A 19,928-nucleotide genomic window follows, 5' to 3' on the forward strand; every position below is an offset into this window, starting at 1 on the left:
TCCATACAGATCCCTCTCCCAGGGCACAGAGCAGGATGGAGATGGCTGGAGAAGGGACATAGGAGGCACCAGAAAATCTCTGACTCAGAAGGGAAATGATCTTTCTAGGGTACTGGAGAACCAGAGGCAGAGCTGTTATTTGGGGATACCTGGCACTGACTATACACTGATGTATCCTGCTGATGGTGAGAATGGTTCAAGGACCAGGAAACCTGGTATCTGTAAGCCTTCTGTTAGACGGAATGACCTATGGTGTTAGTGTAAGTTCTAGAATGGTGATTGAACACTTAGTATAGAAGGACAGGGTTTTAGCCAGAATTATGTTTCCAGGTAGAAAACCCCACCCTGTATGGACAGTGTCAGTTTTATTTTCTTGTCCCTATCCCACCTCTGCTCCCAGGGACCCTGGGTCAAGGAAAGCCATGCTGAAATATGCTACATCTGTTCCTGCTCTGTGGCTTCCTGATGTCCTATGAGATTTTGTATCCTTAGCTAATTAAATGGGAATTTGATTTAACCTTTTATCATGAGTATATGTGGGTGTGGTTTTCTACTGTCAGACTAGAGCCCAGGAGAAACATTTCTCCATCTCTGACCTAGAGGAGAGTGAGACTGATTCAGTTTTGCAGAAGAATCAGAGTTTTCTTTTAGGTGAAACCCATGAACTTGATTGAAAAAGTATAATGACATTGATTTAGGCTGTTGAGACCATTTTTGCCTCGTGGTTCTTGATCGTATTCTGGATAGGAGAGGTTGCCGGCTCGCCAGGTTCTAGGTAGGTGAGGTGCTACGAGGCCTTCCTTCCTTCAGGGCTGCCCACGTGTGAGTCCTCCTTTTCTAACGGCTCTGCCCCCTGGACCTACAGCAGACTCAGGGCTCCCATATCGTAAAACGCTGTTTTCCATACGACTTCTCTTCTTTCCTTCATCACTGAACCTCGTCAAAGACTCATCACACCTGCGACCCACTTCGTGACCCACTGCCCCTCTCTACTCCTTAAACCGTGATTAGTTTAAACATTCCCTCCCACGCTTTGCTGCCAAATGGACGCCAGTGACTGTTGTCTAATTAGATTGTTCTGGGCCTTCCTTCTCTGTCTCTAGATGATACTGTCATTACTTCATCTTGCAGTGTTCTTGTCTTTGGACCCTCCTCTCTCACCCTTTTCGTCTTTTCCTGGTGGCTTCTTCTCTGCTTCCATTATTACTGACTTTTCCTTTTTCTGTTCTCCAAACGTATAAGTCTTTCCCAAGTTCCTTCCCCGGGTCCTCCACCAAGAACTCCTACTCTCTCTTTCATTTTTAGAACCCGCTCTATACTTTTTTCCTCAGCAAACATCCACTCCCTTTTCTTTAATTACCCCTGCTTTGAGCATGACTCCTAGACTTATAAAATTAGTCTCTACCTGGGTACACAGCCATCTGATTCCCACCTGCCTGGCTGTATCTACATACGTGAGCGGCCAGCACAAACCAAACTAGTCAAAGTCAAACTCATTACGTTCTCTTGCAAATGATCACTTCCTGATGATTCATCTTTCAGCACCCTAGCTTGATACTTTGGATTTGTCTCTGTTCAGTGGCTTTCTAGAGGCTTTTCTGTCTGCCAGCCCTGCTTCTTCAAGAACTGTCCCATCCTAGCCACACGGCCACAGTCTTACAGGGTTCAACCTTCTCTGGCCTCAGATGATTGGCTAAAGGGTGGATCCACAGTATGCCTGTGGAGAGCAGCAGTACACGGTGGTTGATGGCTTGACCCTGAAGTAAACGGCAGGATTTTAATGACTAGGTTACTATCCTCTAGATAGGTGGCATGGGTTTCTCTGATGATAAAGTACCTGCTTCATTGGACTGTTAATGAGTATCAAGTGAGATAATACATGTAAATTACCATGGAAAGCAGTTATTTCCTGTGATGTTTGGATTTGAGAAGAAAGCAATGTCTGTTTGTTATTTCCTCTCAGTGGTAGAACTTGAAAGACATAAACCTCAGGAGGTATTAGTGACCACGTCTGCCACGTGGAAAAAGCTCCTCTGTAAGACGGAAAGTTGGTTGACAACAGCGTGCAGGAAGGATGGTCGGTGAGAGATAGGATGGCATTTGGGTCCCTGCTTCTAGTTGGCTCTAAGTGCTCCCAGGGCTGGGTTTCAGCCCCCCTTTGGATTTTGTGAACTCTTTTTGCCTAAGCGAATTCAATTTAACCTTCTGTTATCTGGCTGTAACCAAGAGTAACACCTTTAGCTCCCAAGTTCTTCTGATTACCAGGTCCTAAAGATTCTGAACTATCTGTGGCTTGGTGTCCTCTTGTCCATTTCCACTGCTTCCTTCGTTTTTCTGGGCAGTGCATATACCTGCTAATCGATCTCTGTACCTACAGTTTAACCTACAGTCTCATTTAAAAATAATGTTTTCTCAACTGCTACTTGAGCATGCCACGCTCTTTCTCCAGAACCTCCTAGGAATCTTCACTGTCTTCTGAGTAAAGGATAATTTCCTCCTGGTGGTTTTACTTACCTTCTCAAGCTTCTCTCCATCCTCCCTGCCCTGCCAGCTACTCGCCACTTTTTACACTGCAGCTAAATAGAATGACTTGCTCATAATCACTCTAGACTGGGCTCTCCTCTGTGTCATTGCTCACGCTGCTGGTTTCCATCAGTCCCCTCAGCTTTCCTGCCATCATTTCTATAAAAGCCTCACCACCTGCATAGCCGACACTAAATTTCATTGTTTTTTCCAAAAGACTTGTCTTTTTCCATAAGACTTGTCCCCAAGCAAAATGACATCTCTTGAACCATTAGATGTCTCATTTATGGTGTTTGACTCTGTTTTCTACTATAACTGTTTGTGTGCATAATTTATTTCTTCCACTAAGTACCTAGAGGACCAGTGTCTTACTTGCCACTACATAGCTACTACTGCGCTATGCTACTACTTACAGGGCATTCAAAAAACATTTTTTTTTTTTTTGTGGGCCTCTCACTGTTGTGGCCTCTCCCGTAGCGGAGCACAGGCTCTGGATGCGCAGGCTCAGCGGCCATGGCTCACGGGCCTAGCTGCTCCGCAGCATGTGGGATCTTCCCGGACTGGGGCACGAGCCCGTGTCCCCTGCATCGGCAGGCGGACTCTCAACCACTGCGCCACCAGGGAAGCCCCAGAAAACATTTTTTTGAAGATAATTGAATCAAGAAATAATGTTCTCTGGTAGATTGGGACCAAAGAAGTTGAATGTATGTATTTGTGAATGTGTGTCCATGCGTGTGTGCGTTGGGAGAGAGAAACAAAGAAACAGAGAGAGACATATTTGAAGAACAGAATTAACTTGCACACCACAGATGAATTCAAGATGCATACAATTTGGCCAGTGACACCAATTTTGCTTTGTACTGCTATTTCTGTTTGTCACTATGGCAAAACTGATTTAATATTTTTTTACCTTAGTTCATATTCTGTATAATTCTTCTCTAAGTTTCTATGTGTTCTATTTTTATTAAGTATTATAATTTTATAATTCAATGTCCAACTTTAAAAGATAATCTAAAGCATTTTTTTGCCTTATTATATATGGTTCTTAACGTAAGTATAGGAAAGGCAAATTGTGCTTTTAGTCAAAATCAGTAAAGTTTATTTTATTTATTTATTTATTTTTGTTGGAGTATAGTTGCTTTACAATGTTGAGTTAGTTTCTACTGTACAGCAAAGTGAATCAGCTATACATATACATATAGCCACTCTCCTTTTAGACTTCCTTCCCAGTTAGGTCACCGCGGAGCATTGAGTAGAGTTCCCTGTGCTATACAGTAGAAAATCAATAAAGTTTCAAACTGTGTTTCCTATTAGCTTAGCTGATTGCATACTCAGTTTAATAGTCATCTAGCAAGTGATGACTAGATATGCAGGAGTTTTATGTAACATATTCAATACTTACTTTTTCAAAGAATCTTTCCATTTCTCCTCTGTAACATATTTCAGGATAAACTGATCCTTTAAATGAGAATTAAAAAGAGTAAGAAAGCATTGGTATTCTGGAAAAATTTTAATATTATTAAAAATAATTGCCCCCCAAATAAAGTCTTTTGCTTAAAATACATAGATGGTATGTATTTTTCCTTTTTATTCAAATATTAACAGTTATTTTTCAAGAGGAAAAACTTCTGCATAACAAAAATATCGAGCAGGTCATCGTGGTTTACTAATAGAAATTGTGATTATCGAAATCTACATCTATGGAAATGTGTGCACATTCCGTTTTATTGAGGTGTGCCATTTGTAAGTCTTTATCTCATTTCCTGCTTAAGTGCCTTCCTGTTTAATGTCTACCCAAGGCAGGCAGTCAAGTAAAAAGCCAGAAACCAGAAAGTAAGTGGAATCATATAGAAGATGAGCTTTATGATTACCCCAATTCCAATCTTAAGAATACTCATTCCAGATGGATTAGAAGAACAGCAAGCTATAATGAAAAACTAGTTCAAAAGAATCTGAGCCATTGTATAATGTCTACACTTGGCCTTGAAGGGGAGCAAAACTTTCCCCCTACTCTCGTGATCTCCAGCTAGGCCAGGGAATTAAGCTGACATAAAACAAATTAACAGGAGAAAAGTATACAAATTTTATTTTTACATGTACATGGGAGCCTTCACGGGAAAATGAAGACCCAAAGAAGAGGCCAGGCCTAAGTGTTTATATACTAGGTTGAACAAAGAAAGTTGTGGAAAAGTAACTAACATATATGGGGAGAGCAAAGGAAGATCAGAGTTATTTTAACAAGGTCTGTTTGTACAGAGTGCTCTTGGCCTCCACTCTCCATCTCTGGTGGTAAGAATGTTCCTTTCCTCCTGGTACCAGGAGGGCATCTTTCAAAAGGGAGTTTTATCTTCTGCTTTGGGGAAGAAAAGGGGAGTGAGGGGCTTCCCTGGTGGTGCAGTGGTTAAGAATCCACGAGCCCTGGTCCAGGAAGATCCCACAAGCTGTGGAGCAACTAAGCCCGTGTGCCGCAACTACTGAGCCTGCACTCTAGAGCCTGCGAGCCACAACTGCTGAGCCCACGAGCCACAGCTGCTGAGCCCGTGCGTCACAACAACTGAAACCTGCACGCCTAGAGCCCATGCTCCGCAACAAGAGAAGCCACTGCAATGAGAAGCCCGTGCACCACAACGAAGAGTAGCCCCCGCTCGCTGCAACTAGAGAAAGCCTGCACACAGCAATGAAGACCCAACACAGCCAAAAATAAATTTAAAAAAAAGGGGGTGGGGGGAAGGTGAGAGCATCCTTCTTGTACCTGCTGTTTTTCAAGCACCTGCAGCTAGAAATAATCCTTATGCCCAATGGCATACTTTGGGGAGGCATACTCTGCCAGTATTCAGTCTTCGTGCGGATTCTGATGGGGTTTTAAAGGTGAAGACAGCAAAATGACCAAGCTTTAGGAAAAAAGGGCCTGTATAGGAAGGGAGATTGGGAAGAATGTAGAACATTCTTTTATTGGCGTTGGCTCTTCCATGTGGGTCTCCAGATGAGCAAAGACTGAGGGAAGATAAACTAAAGACCAATAACTAACAGTGAAATAGGGCTGGTTCATGCACACGTCTCTGTTCTGGTTAGTATTGACCTGAGAGCCCCGCATAATTATTCATTCTAGAGAATGAACTGTAGCCAAACTCCAAATCCTTTTTTTTTCCTTTGTAATGGGTTATGTTTTTTAAAGAATGGGTTTACTTCTTTCCTTCTTATTTTTACTTGGGGAAATAATAAAACATTAAGTAATGATACCATAGCAAACACTAAAGCAATCGTCAGGGGAAGCAGCCAAGGAGGAAGCCAGATCTCCCATCTGATATAAAACATTACTTGATAAACCAGAAAAAAAAAGCATGCAGATTGCTGGAAGTGGACGGCATTTCAGGTGTTGGCTTTTCCTTCTTGCATGTTTAATATACAAAATGTGTGCTTGCTGCAGTACTGGTCTAAGCAGAAACGCTTAGGAACGGGATGCAAGCCGAACACAGACCATATTCCCTGTGACTGTAGCCATCTGATAATTTGTTCTTGTATTCTTTGCCTTCTTTTGCACACAGTCTGTTTCCCAGAGATCTCTGTTTATAAATACTAAGAAAAGAAATCATTTATTATGACCATTGACTTCTTTCCTCTAAATGACTACTGTAACAACTTGAATTACCTTGAAGTATAAGAGGAGCTTTCTGAGGGCTGCATACCAGGCGATGGAATTTTGCTTCCATGGCAGTTTTGATGACAATGACCACTACCAAAGCAGCTGGCTAATCACTGAAAATAGAGAAGAAAAACTACTTTTTAGAAAATAACTTTTTTTGATTGTGTTTTGTAATCTTTTTTAACATACCACCCTCAATCTAAAGTAAAAATTTGCAGTTTAGAGTATTTTTTGTTAGTTTTCCTGAAAAGTAAATCCAAAAATGTTTCCCATTTTCAACCTAACTGAATAATATTATAATTCTAATATAGCAGTTTTGGTTATTCATAAAATAAAGATAGCATAAGAGAGAAAAATAAAAACAAAAGGAAAGAAAATGGACATATCACAAAGTGATTTTGGTAATGATGTTGCCTTATATTTGTATGATTCTTTGTATATTTCAACGTATGTTCATATACAGTGTCTTTCTGAGCTTTATAACAATCCTCTCTACTATAAAGAGTTTCAGACATGGAACCCAGAAGAAATAACTTGTTTACCCCTGTAATTGGGCAACAAGAAAAAAAATAGCCAGAAAATAGTATATCTAAAAAAATGTTCATTTGATGACAGCTTTTTTATCTTGGGAAAAGATATACCACAAAACTGAAGCTGGAATAGAGCAGGTTAGTTAAGGGACTGGTAATGCAAGACTTTTGATTTGCTCCAAAAGAAGGAATCAGCATTCGTATATGCTCCAACAGTAGCCTCATGTTGCTACTTCTTTTCCAACATTCAAAATTGCTTTCAAATTCCATGTTCCCTTAAACTATTTCTATTACAACTTCATCGAACTCAAGAATCTTCCGAGCTTGAACAGCACCCATTTCTCCTCTTTCTTTTTCTCTTTTCTTTCCTTTTTATAAAAATTTGCCCTTTTTCTTCTTTAAATGCTTTAAGAAACTTCTTGCCACGTTTGTTATAGATGTGGGGGAAAAAAGAAAACTGTAGAGTTCTCCTTTTCTTTTTTTATTGATCATTGGTACTGTATACTGTCTTTGAATTTTCTGTGCATTGATAAACAGTCATAATCAGATTGGAAACTGTCATATAGTAATTCTTGGAAAGAGTACAAAAGATTAGTTTGTGCTTTTGAGAAAAAAAATCCCCAAAGCACCGAAATTCCAAGTATTGTTACTTCTATTAAGAATCAGAGGGGGAATTCCCTGGTGGCACAGTGGTTGAGAGTCTGCCTGCCAATGCAGGGGACACGGGTTCGAGCCCTGGTCCAGGAAGATCCCATGTGCCGTGGAGCAACTAAGCCCGTGTGCCACAACTACTGAGCCTGCGCTCTAGAGCCCACGTGCCACAACTACTGAAGCCCATGCGCCTAGAGCCCGTGTTCTGCAACAAGAGAAACCACCGCAATGAGAAGCCCGTGCACTGCAACAAACAGTAGCCCCCACTCGCTGCAACTAGAGAAAGCCCGTGCACAGCAATGAAGACCCAAAGCAGCCAAAAAAAAAAAGAATCAGAGGGACTTCCCTGGTGGCACAGTGGTTAAGACTCCATGCCCCCAATGCAGGGGGCCTGGGTTCGATTCCTGGTCAGGGAACTAGATCCCACATGCCGCAACTAAGGAGCCCACTTGCCGCAACAAAGGAGCCCGCCTGCCACGACAAAGACCCAGTGCAATCAAATAAATATTTTTTATAAAAAGAATCAGAAAATCCCTTTGCTCCACACATCAGAATTACTGTCCAAAAGGGGAGGAGTCAGCACTTGTTGGAGGTTAGAAAGATGAAAATGATGATAGTTTATTTTGGTGATTTTCTTGCATATTTATTTTCAAAAACTGGCAGAAAAACAGAAGAGAATTGAAGTTACAAGGAAAGAGAAACTGACTGGTGTCATTGGACACTTTGATAGCAGAATATGCTGTCATTTAAAAAATTCAGCATCCCAGTATTATATTTTTGCTGAAATCTTTTTAATGAAATATTGGGATTAACATGCATACACTACTATGTATAAAAAAGATAACTAACGAGAAGCTACTATATAGCAGAGGGAACTCTACTCAATGTTCTGTGGTGACCTAAATGGGAAGGAAATCCAAAAAAGAGGGGATATATGTATACGTATAGCTGATTCACTTTGCTGTACAGCAGAAACTAACACAACATTGTAAAGCAGCTATACTCCAATAAAAATTAATTTAAAAAAAAGAAAGAAAGAAAAGAAAACAGAAGTATTAACACTGCCGCTTCATTCCCAACAGTTACATCCGTCTATCATCAGATTTCTTCTCTGTGTACATGAGTGACTAGAATGTTTCCCTCTGAGTCAGACATTGGAGCAAGCTATCCAATGCATTTGTGTAGAAACTTCTAGTGCATCCATTGGATATATTCCATTCTCCATCATTAATCATTTAATGGGGTTCCTAAAGTATTTTGAAATCTATAAACAGGAAACCCTGTGTGTAATACTTTCTTCTGGTCTTTGTCTTCTTGTAATATTATACTTCAAAAGTAATTCCTAGTAGTCAGATGACTAAATAAACACGAGATTCTGGAATTAAAAGAATAAATTAAAAGGATGGATTACAGGATTAACTCATTAGGCAGAAATACTAAGGACACTAGGCCAACTGGGACCTCATTTTCTGTCCCATGGTATTTCGTGATTTCTAATCTTTTGGCAACACATTGTTCCAACATGCCTGGGCATGTTTGGGAGACAGGCTTTGCTTCAAGCCAAGCTCCCCAAGGACTCCTGATAATTCAATGGCGGGAGAGGGTGGGAATTGTCAGTAGAGCTGTAGACGTACTTTAAGTTCAAGCTGGGATCCCCACGCCACACAGATACATAGAAGCTGTTATTATACCTACACTTATTACAGCTACATCTCATCATATCTATTTTTCACGGTATGCCCACACATAGGAGTTATTATATCTAAATAAACCTGACAGAGACCAGGAACAAGTTGAATTTGTTAATTCTACAATAATCTTAACGGTTAAGGCGATCTAGGCTCTTGACAGACATCTAGATTCTTGAGAGGGAAAGATGCTCTTAAGATTTTTATAATTGCTTATTCTTAATAATTTTAAATGTTATATATAAGCCTTAGTGTCTTACTAAACATCCTACTGTCATGAAAGAGAAAATGCCATCAGCACTAGAAGTCTTAAGATAAAGGGAACATAGCTATTCAAACAACACCATGGTGAAAAGCTTAAATTTCAAATAGACTCAATTATCTGTGTCCCTCATCAATGTGATGAACATCTAGTGTGTGTGTGTGTGTGTGTGTGTGTGTGTGTGTGTGTGTGTGCGCGTGTGTGTGTGTGTGTGTGCGCGCGTGTGTGCAGGCGTGCTCATGCATGCATGTGTGTATATAATAGTACATACTATTATATACATACTGATCTATAATATACATTGTATATAAATATAATATTTATATACAATGTATATTATAGATTAGTTCGTATCAGTTCTTACATAATAGTATATATTGTAGGAATTGTATTAAATATAATAAAAGTTGCATTATAGTGTAGAAATTATAAGCAGTGGAAAGGCTGTTTACAGCATTGCTTTCAACGTGGAACATCCCCAAAGTTTGGGGCTATTAGAAGTGTCACAATTGCTATCATAAGGCTCACCTCCCTAAATTTGCTACATTGCTTGATCTTCCCAAAATGCACAAACTGAAATCCTAAGCCTCAATGTGATAGTATAAGGACAAGAGGCCTTTAGGAGGTGATTAGGTCATGGAGGTAAGGTAAAGCTCTCTTATAAAAGAGACCCCAGGTACATACCTTGCCCTTTCTGCCAGGTGAGGACACAGTGAGAAGAACACATAGGCAGTCTATGGACCAGGAAGCAAGCTCTCACCAGACATTGAATCTGCCAGCACTTTGATCTTGGCCTTCCCAGCCTTCAAAACTGTGAGAAATAAATTTCTGTTAATAATAGAAATATATTCTTTTATAGCAGCCTGAACCAAGACATGTTGGTACTGTTTTTTTTTTAATTTTTTTTATTCAAACAGAAAGTCACAAAAATTATAATCATTCTCATCAGTTCACTCAGTCCCATGTCATTAATTATTTTTTCATCTTGATCTTTTCTTAGAATTTTTATGAATTCATCAGTTTTCCATTAGAGTTCTGAAAATGCTTATTCATTCAGTTCAGCAGTATAGTCAGTTACCAGAAACCTGTACTTGTCAGAGTCTTTTCCATGATGAAGGTGAAAATGAAAGGATGAAGATGAAACCCTTTTATAGAAACATTTTTGTAAAAGCATCAGAGTATACCCAGAACTGTCTGTAAATGACAAAAGACTTAAGAATGACCACGGTTAAAGATTTGATGAAAGTTCATAATAATGCAATTGACAAGGAAATTTAGTTATTTCTGAGATATACATTTTAAAGTAATAACTAGAATTATGACTTATAACATTATACCAGAACATATAAGATTTTTAGGAATTTCATGTAATGTCTGAAACATTTATATTAAAATGTTTCCATAAAAATAACCCAAAGAAAGTTTAGTATTAGTTTTTGTTTGTTTGTTTTTTATACAGCAGGTTCTTATTAGTCATCAATTTTATACACATCAGTGTATACATGTCAATCCCAATCGCCCAATTCAGCACACCACCATCCCCACACCCCACCCCCGCAGCTTTCCCCTCTTGGTGTCCATACGTTTGTTCTCTACATCTGTGTCTCAACTTCTGCCCTGTAAACTGGCTCATCTCTACCATTTTTCTAGGCTCCACATACATGCGTTAATATACGATATTTGTTTTTCACTTTCTGACTTACTTCACTCTGTATGACAGTCTCTAGATCCATCCACATCTCAACAAATGACTCAATTTCGTTCCTTTTTGTGGCTGAGTAATATTCTATTGTATATATGTACCACATCTTCTTTATCGATTCGTCTGTCGTTGGATACTTAGGTTGCTTCCATGTCCTGGATATTGTAAATAGTGCTGCAATGAACATTGAGGTGCATGTGTCTTTTTGAATTATGGTTTTCTCAGGGTATATGCCCAGTAGTGGGATTGCTGGATCATATGGTAATTCTATTTTTAGTTTTTTAAGGAACCTCCATACTGTTCTCCATAGTGGCTGTATCAACTTACATTCCCACTAACAGTGCAAGAGGGTTTCCTTTTCTCCACACCCTCTCCAGCATTTGTTGTTTGTAGATTTTCTGATGATGCCCATTCTAACTGGTGTGAGGTGATACCTCATTGTAGTTTTGATTTGCATTTCTCTAATAATTAGTGATGTTGAGTAGCTTTTCATGTACTTCTTGGCCATCTGTATGTCTTCTTTGGAGAAATGTCTATTTAGGTCTTCTGCCCATTTTTGGATTGGGTTGTTTGTTTCTTTAATATGGAGCTGCATGAGCTGTTTATATATTTTGGAGATTAATCCTTTGTCCGTTGATTCGTTTGCAAATATTTTCTCCCATTCTGAGGGTTGTCTTTTCGTCTTGTTTATGGTTTTCTTTGCTGTGCAAAAGCTTTGAAGTTTCATTAGGTCCCATTTGCTTATTTTTGTTTTTATTTCCATTACTCTAGGAGGTAGATCAAAAAAGATCTTGCTGGGATTTATGTCAAAGAGTGTCCTTCCTATGTTTTCCTCTAAGAGTTTTATAGTGTCCAGTCTTACATTTAGGTCTCGAATCCATTTTGAGTTTATTTTTGTGTATGGTGTTAGGGAGTGTCCTAATTTCATTCTTCTACATGTAGCTGTCCAGCTTTCCCAGCACCATTTATTGAAGAGGCTGTCTTTTCTGCATTGTATATCTTTGCCTCCTTTGTCATAGATTAGTTGACCACAGGTGTGTGGGTTTATCTCTGGGGTTTCTATCTTGTTCCATTGATCTATGTTTCTGTTTTTGTGCCAGTACCATATTGTCTTGATTATTGTAGTTTTGTAGTATAGTCTGAAGTCAGGGAGTCTGATTCCTCCTGCTCCGTTTTTTTCCCTCAAGACTGCTTTGGCTATTCAGGGTCTTTTGTGTCTCCATACAAATTTTAAGATTATTTGTTCTAGTTCCATAAAAAATGCCATTGGTAATTTGATAGGGATTGCATTGAATCTGTAGATTGCTTTGGGTAGTATAGCCATTTTCACAATATTGATTCTTCCAATCCAAGAACATGGTATATCTCTCCATCTGTTGGTATCATCTTTAATTTCTTTAATCAGTGTCATAGTTTTCTGCATACAGGTCTTTTGTCTCCCTAGGTAGGTTTATTCCTAGGTATTTTACTCTTTCTGTTGCAATGGTAAATGGGAGTATTTCCTTAATTTCTCTTTCAGATTTTTCATCATTAGTGTATAGGAATGCAAGAGATTTCTGTGCATTAATTTTGTATCCTGCAACTTTACCAAATTCATTGATTAGCTCTAGTAGTTTTCTGGTGGCATTATTATTATTTTTTTTTGCGTTACGCGGGCCTCTCACTGCTGTGGCCTCTCCCGTTGCAGAGTACAGGCTCCAGACGCGCAGGCTCAGCGGCCACAGCCCACGGGCCCAGCCGCTCCGCGGCACGTGGGATCCTTCCGGAACGGGGCACGATCTCGTGTCCCCTGCATTGGCAGGTGGACTCCCAACCACTGTGCCACCAGGGAAGCCCCTCTGGTGGCATTTTTAGGATTCTCTATGTATAGTATCATGTCATCTGCAAACAGTAACATTTTACTTCTTTTCCAATTTGTATTCCTCTTATTACTTTTTCTTCTCTGATTGCTGTGGCTAGGACTTCCAAAACTATGTTGAATAATAGTGGCGAGAGTGGACATCCTTGTCTCGTTCTTGATCTTAGAGGAAATGCTTTCAGTTTTTCACCATTGAGAATGATGTTTGCTGTGGGTTTGTTGTATATGGCCTTTATTATGTTGAGGTACGTTCCTTCTATGCCCACTTTCTGGAGAGCTTTTATCATAAATGGGTATTGAATTTTGTCAAAAGCTTTTTCTGCATCTATTGAGATGAACATATGGTTTTCATTCTTCAGTTTGTTAATATGGCATATCACATTGATTGATTTGCGTATATTGAAGAATCATTGCATCCCTGGGATAAATTCCACTTGATCATGGTGTATGATCCTTTTAATGTGTTGTTGGATTCTGTTTGCCAGTATTTTGTTGAGGATTTTTGCATCTATATTCATCAGTGATATTGGTCCGTAATTTTCTTTTTTTGTAGTATCTTTCTCTGGTTTTGGTATCAGGGTGATGGTGGGCTCATAGAATGAGTTTGGGAGTGCTCCTTCCTCTGCAATTTTTTGGGAGAGTTTGAGAAAGATAGGTGTTAGCTGTTCTCTAAATGTTTGATAGAATTTGCTTGTGAAGCCATCTGGACCTGGACTTTTGTTTGTTGGAAGATTTTTAATCACAGTTTCAATTTCATTACTTGTGTGGTCTGTTCATATTTTCTATTTCCTCCTGGTTCAGTCTTGGAAGGTTATACCTTTCTAAGAATTTGTCCATTTTTTCCAGGTTGTCCATTTTAATGGCATAGTGTTGCTTGTAGTAGTCTCTTAGGATGCTTTTTATTTATGCAGTGTCTGCTGTAACTTCTCCTTTTTCATTTCTAATTTTATTGATTTGAGTCCTCACCCTCTTTTTCTTGGTGAGTCTGGCTAATGGTTTATCAATTTTGTTTATCTTCTCAAAGAACCAGCTTTTAGTTTTATTGAGATTCGCTATTGTTTTCTTTGTTTCTATTTCATTTATTTCTGCTCTGATCTTTATGATTTCTTTCCTTCTACTAACTCTGGTTTCTGTTTTTTCTTCTTTCTCTAGTTCCTTTAGGTGTAATGTTAGATTGTTTATTTGAGATTTTTCTTGTTTCTTGAGGTAGGCTTGTATTGCTATAAACTTCCCTCTTAGAACTGCTTTTGCTGTGTCCCATAGGTTTTGGATCATTGTGTTTTCATTGTCATTTGTCTCTAGGTTTTTTTGATTTCCTCTTTGATTTCTTCAGTGATCTCTTGGTTATTTAGTAACGTATTGTTTAGCCTCCATGTGTTTGTGTTTTTTACATTTTTTTCCCTGTAATTCGTTTCTAATCTCATAGTGTTGTGGTCAGAAAAGATGCTTGATATGATTTCAATTTTCTTAAATTTACTGAGGCTTGATTTGTGACCCAAGATGTGATCTATCCTGGAGAATGTTCCATGCGCACTTGAGAAGAAAGTGTAATCTGCTGTTTTTGGATGGAATGTCCTATAAATATGAATTAAATCTATCTGGTCTATTGTGTCATTTAAAGCTTCTGTTTCCTTATTTATTTTCATTTTGGATGGTCTGTCCATTGGTGTGAGGTGTTAAAATCTCCCACTATTTTTGTATTACTGTTGATTTCCTCTTTTATAGCTGTCAACAGTTGCCTTATGTATTGAGGTGCTCCTAGGTTTGGTTCATATATATTTATAATTGTTTTATCTTCTTCTTGGATTGATCCCTTGATCACTATGTAGTGCCTTCCTTGTCTCTTGTAACATTCTTTATTTTAAAGTCTATTTTATCTGATCTATTTTATCTACTCCAGCTTTCTTTTGATTTCCGTTTGCATGGAATATCTTTTTCCATCCCCTCACTTTCAGTCTGTATGTGTCCCTAGGTCTGAAGTGGGTCTCTTGTAGACAGCATATAGATGGGTCTTGTTTTTATATCCATTCAGCAAGCCTGCGTCTTTTGGTTGGAGCATTTAATCCATTCACGTTTAAGGTAATTATCGATATGTAGGTTCCTATGACCATTTTCTTAATTGTTTTGGGTTTGTTTTTGTAGGTCTTTTTCTTCTCTTCTGTTTCCCACTTAGAGAAGTTCCTTTAGCATTTGTTGTAGAGCTGGTTTGGTGGTGCTGAATTCTCTTAGCTTTTGCTTCTCTGTAAAGCTTTTGATTTCTCCATCGAAACTGAATGAGATCCTTGTCAGGTAGAGTAATCTTGGTTTTAGGTTTTTCCGTTTCATCACTTTAAGCATATAATGCCACCCCCTTCTGGCTTGTAGAGTTTCTGCTGAGAAATCAGCTATTAACCTTATGGGAGTTCCCTTGTATGTTATTTGTCATTTTTCCCTTGCTGCTTTTAATAATTTTTCTTTGTCTTTAATTTTTGCCTATTTGATTATTATGTGTTTCGGCATGTTTCTCCTTGGGTTTATCCTGTATGGGACTCACTGCGCTTCCTGGTCTTGGGTGGCTATTTCCTTTCCCATGTTAGGGAAGTTTTCAACTATAATCTCTTCAAATATTTTCTCGGCTCCTCTCTCTCTCTCCTCCTTCTGGGACCGTTTTAATGCAAATGTTTGTGCGTTTAATATTGCCCCAGAGGTCTCTTAGGCTGTCTTCATTTCTTTTCATTCTTTTTTCTTTATTCTGCTCCACAGCAGTGAAGCAGACACCATTCTGTCTTCCAGGTCACTTATCTGTCCTTCTGCCTCAGTTATTCTGCTATTGATTCCTTCTAGTGTATTTTTCATTTCAGTTATTGTATTGTTCATCTCTGTTTGTTTGTTCTTTAATTCTTCTAGGTCTTTGTTAAACATTTCTTGCATCTTCTCGATCTTTGCCTCCATTCTTTTTCTGAGGTCCTGGATCATCTTCACTATCATTATTCTGAATTCTTTTTCTGGAAGGTTGCTTATCTCCACTTCATTTAGTTGTTTTTCTGGGGTTTTATCTTGTTCCTTCATCTGGTACATAGCCTTCTGCCTTTTCATCTTGTCTATCTTTCTGTGAATGTGGTTTTTATTCCACGGGCTGCAGGATTGTAGTTCTTCTTGCTTCTGCTGTCTGCCCTCTGGTGGATGAGTCTATCTATGAGGCTTGTGTAAGTTTCCTGATGGGAGGGAGTGGTGGTGGGTAGAGCTGAGTGTTGCTCTGGTGGGCAGAACTCAGTAAAACTTTAATCCACTTGACTGTTGATAGGTGGGGCTGTTGGTTGTTTGGCCTGAGGCCACCAAACACTGGAGCCTACCTGGGCTCTTTGGTGGAGCTAATGACAGTCTCTGGGAGGGCTCACACCAAGGAGTACTTCCCAGAACTTCTGCTGCCAGTGTCCTTGTTCCCACGGTGAGCCACAGTCACACCCCACCTCTGCAGGAGACCCTCCAACAGTAGCAGGTAGGTCTGGTTCAGTCTCCCCTGGGGTCACTCCTCCTTCCCCTGGGTCCCGATGCGCACACTACTTTGTGTGTGCCCTCCAAGAGTGGAGTCTCTGTTTCCCCCAGTCCTGTCGAAGTCTTGCAATCAATTCCCACTAGGTTTCAAAGTCTGATTCTCTAGGAATTCCTCCTCCCGTTGCTGGAACCCCAGGTTGGGAAGCCTGACGTAGGGCTCAGAACCTTCACTCCAGTGGTTGGACTTCTCTGGTATAAGTGTTCTCCAGTTTGTGAGTCATCCACCCAGCAGTTATGGGATTTGATTTTGCTGTGATTGTGCCCCTCCTACCGTCTCATTGTGGCTTCTCCTTTGTCTTTGGATGTGGGGTATCTTTTTTGGTGAATTCCAGTGTCTTCCTGTCGATGACTGTCCAGCAGGTAGTTGTGATTCTGGTGTTCTCGCAAGAGGGAGTGAGAGCACATCCTTCTACTCTGCCATCTTGGTTCCTCTCTCCAGTATTGTTTAACTGAAATGAGAAAGACATAAAACAGTAATCCTTACAGAGAGGACCATACTATCCAGGCTAGAGTTTTGAAGCTGACACGGTGATTAGAGGAGCAGCAGCAAGGTCCAACTATATACATCTATGTAGGAGCCAGAACTCAGTGATTTAGGTGGATAAGCGTAAGTTGGAGGGACAAGGAATCCTGGCATACTCTGTTTTAAGAAAGTGCCACACGGAGCAAAGTAGACATTATTTACCTGCAATCAGAGAACTTTACTGGCTAACAGATCAATGAGCATCAGGGAGAACCCTAAAAACTGGACTTGTAGGAAGTGTGTCATGAGTTCTGTAGATTTCTTCCAAAAACATGGTTTCTTACAAAACTTCTGGTAATAAGAGTGAGTTAGGGAGAGTAGTCTCATGTTGCTTAGTGGTTTATACTCCCTCTTCAATTTATAGCTACTTTTTTTCTAAATTACAAAAGTAGTACTTTATTATAAAAATTTAAATGATATAAACATGTTAATATAGAAAAAAAATTCCCAACAGTTTCATTCTCCAGATATTAATTGACTGTTGCTTAATCTCCGAAACATTTTTCTTTACACAACAGGGAGGCACTGTGACCTGGCAGTTGAGAAGGCAGGTTTGGGAATCAAACTGCTTGGGTGCAGATCTTAGCTCTGTCACTTACTGTGTGACTGTGGGGCAAGAAGCTGAACTCTCAGTGCCTTGGAATCCCATCTGTATGGTGGGGTAACTACCTACCTCCCAGAGTTGTTGGGAAGATTAACAGTAGTATTTATAGAGCACTTGGAACAGTGCCTGGTACATGGTAAGTGCTGTTTTTTTGTTGATGATGATACAATTACATATAAGTAGATATTTACACATACAAATATAAGGTAATTTATCTGTATATATAGCTTTATCTTTACAAAATTAGGGTCATAATACACATACTTTAGTGATACTGATTATTTATAGGTTGAACCTCTGTGATGTGTCTTCCATACCTCTTTGGACCACTTCTCTGACATTTTTCTCAGCATTCTGCATGATTTTCTCAAGCTTGTCCTCCATATCACAGATTGACTGCACCTGATCAATTTTGCTACTTGTTGTTTCAGATGAATTCATTATTTCTTTAATATCATTTTTAATGAATTTAAATGCATATGACATCAACTTCAAAAGGAACTCAAAGGTATACAGTGAAAAACTCCCTTGCACTTGATACCCAGTTCCTGCCTAGGAGCTAGCACTTTTGTCATTTTCTTTTGGATCCCTCCAGAGATGTGTATATGAAAACAAGTAAATGTAAATAAGTATTATTACATGAACAGTAATTCTATAGCCCTTTTTCCATACCTTCCTTAACAATACATCTTGGAGAGCTTGGATTATTATTATACAAATATCTGCCTCATTTTGGTTAATGGCTGCATATTGCAGTGTATGAATTGTCATAATTTATTAGGCTGGTCTCCAACAAATGGGAATTCGTGTCATTGCCAATAGTTTACTAGCACAAACAATGTTGCAATAAATAATCTCATATATACATCATTTAATACACATATGATTCTACACATGTTTTACACACACATATGTCACACAGAATAAAGTCCTCCTACTGGCATTTGTTATTTTTATAGATATTGTCAAATTGCTTCCCACAAAACTTGCATGGTATTATTTTTGTCTTTAAAAAACCAACTATCTACATTTAAACTAATTTATCTACAATTTAATATAGATAACTAAATTAGCCTACATTTTAATATCTAATTTAATTTAACTGCTTTTTCCCTATACCCTCTTCATTGGGATATAAAATATTTGCAGATTCCTCACTGTAGATATACTCTATAATTTATTTTAGGGTGTAAAATCTTTCTAGTTTATTACCTGAGAATTTTATCTTGGACGTCTTCTTCTAGTATAGATTTTTCATATATTTTTTGCATATTACATTCTATTCTTTTCTTTAAATTTTTAAAAATTCATCTTCTTTTCTTTGACCAAAAGCTGTACTCTGGTCTGTTCTCCCCGCAGGAGATCCTGGGGGAATAGTGTCTTTGCTAGTGAGATTATCAATCCTAACTGATTTGGCCCGTTACTTCCACCCAGTCCACAGAACAAGGGAGCAAAGTAAAATTTTGGCGGCCCAGCTTAGGCCAAAAACTAGCTGTTGTGAAGAAGAGAGTTCCTTATTGGACTTCTTACCCTCACCAATCCTCATCCCACAAACGATTAGAGAGAGGTTCAGTCTCTTGGCCACTGTTTAATAATATTTATTTTGGTCTTTGCTGAAGTTTTTGCTTATTTCATTATAAGTGTTCTTGGCAAGAAGTGGAAATTTATTTTGGTCCAACAGTACAAACTTAAACTTAATCAGTAAAATATTAGTTAAGCAGAGAGAGAAGAAAATTTCCCCATCTGATATTTGGCCTGCTTACCTATTAGGTAATTTGATTACAAAAGTCTTGAAAAGCAACAGACGAATTCAGCACTTTTAATTCCAAAATGATATAGGAGATCAGATATTAGGATCCCATTCTACCCAACTTATCTCATTATTATCCATAATAATAATAAAATAATGTTAAAAATGGCAGACACATTTAGCACTTTCTATGTGCCAAGCACTTCTAAGGATTTAATATGTATTAAAGCATGACACACAATGGCTATACTCTGCATAAGGCTCTGTGCTCCAGCAGAGATGGCTTGTAAATCTGCATCAGAGCTTCCTACTGGCCAATATAAAAATGGAAAGATGATCAGCTACATCACAGTGACCACAAGATAAAAATAAGCCAATTTGTCAGGAGGCATATGGAAAATTCTTGTTTCTGTGAGCCAAGAGAAAATTCTTCTATGGTTATTCAAAAAATGGAATGTGTAGATCACACCAATGTCAACCTTAAGTAATAATTAGGTCTATAAACTATTTCTTTATAACTTTCTGCAATGTAGGCAGAGAGATTAATATCCAAGCTTAGTTAAGTAAAAGCAATTTTACAAGAGGCCAACATGCTATGCTGTACAGAGAAGCTTTTTTGTAACCTGTCTTGTTCAAGGTATGAAATTTAGCCTATTTCGA

General features: G+C 38.8%; 1 protein-coding gene across 5 annotated transcripts in view; it reads right to left on the bottom strand.

The window, feature by feature from the left end:
• Positions 1 to 19,928, bottom strand: part of BBS12 (Bardet-Biedl syndrome 12) — a 94,858-nt gene that overhangs the window by 19,051 nt on the left and 55,879 nt on the right. For 4 of the 5 annotated variants that reach the window (XR_013828030.1, XR_013828031.1, XR_013828033.1 and 1 more), the window contains exons 3-5: positions 9,982 to 10,108; positions 6,173 to 6,279; positions 3,926 to 3,981 (exon numbers count right to left, since the gene is read on the bottom strand). The gene's annotated coding sequence lies outside the window, so the exon portion shown is untranslated. Of the gene's footprint in view, positions 1 to 3,925; positions 3,982 to 6,172; positions 6,280 to 9,981; positions 10,109 to 11,000; positions 11,231 to 19,928 lie in introns of those variants that run through there. The other variant, XR_013828032.1, reaches the window with a different exon arrangement.

The sequence above is a fragment of the Stenella coeruleoalba genome (genome assembly GCF_951394435.1).
Source record: "Stenella coeruleoalba genome assembly, chromosome: 4".
Taxonomy (NCBI): domain Eukaryota; kingdom Metazoa; phylum Chordata; class Mammalia; order Artiodactyla; family Delphinidae; genus Stenella; species Stenella coeruleoalba.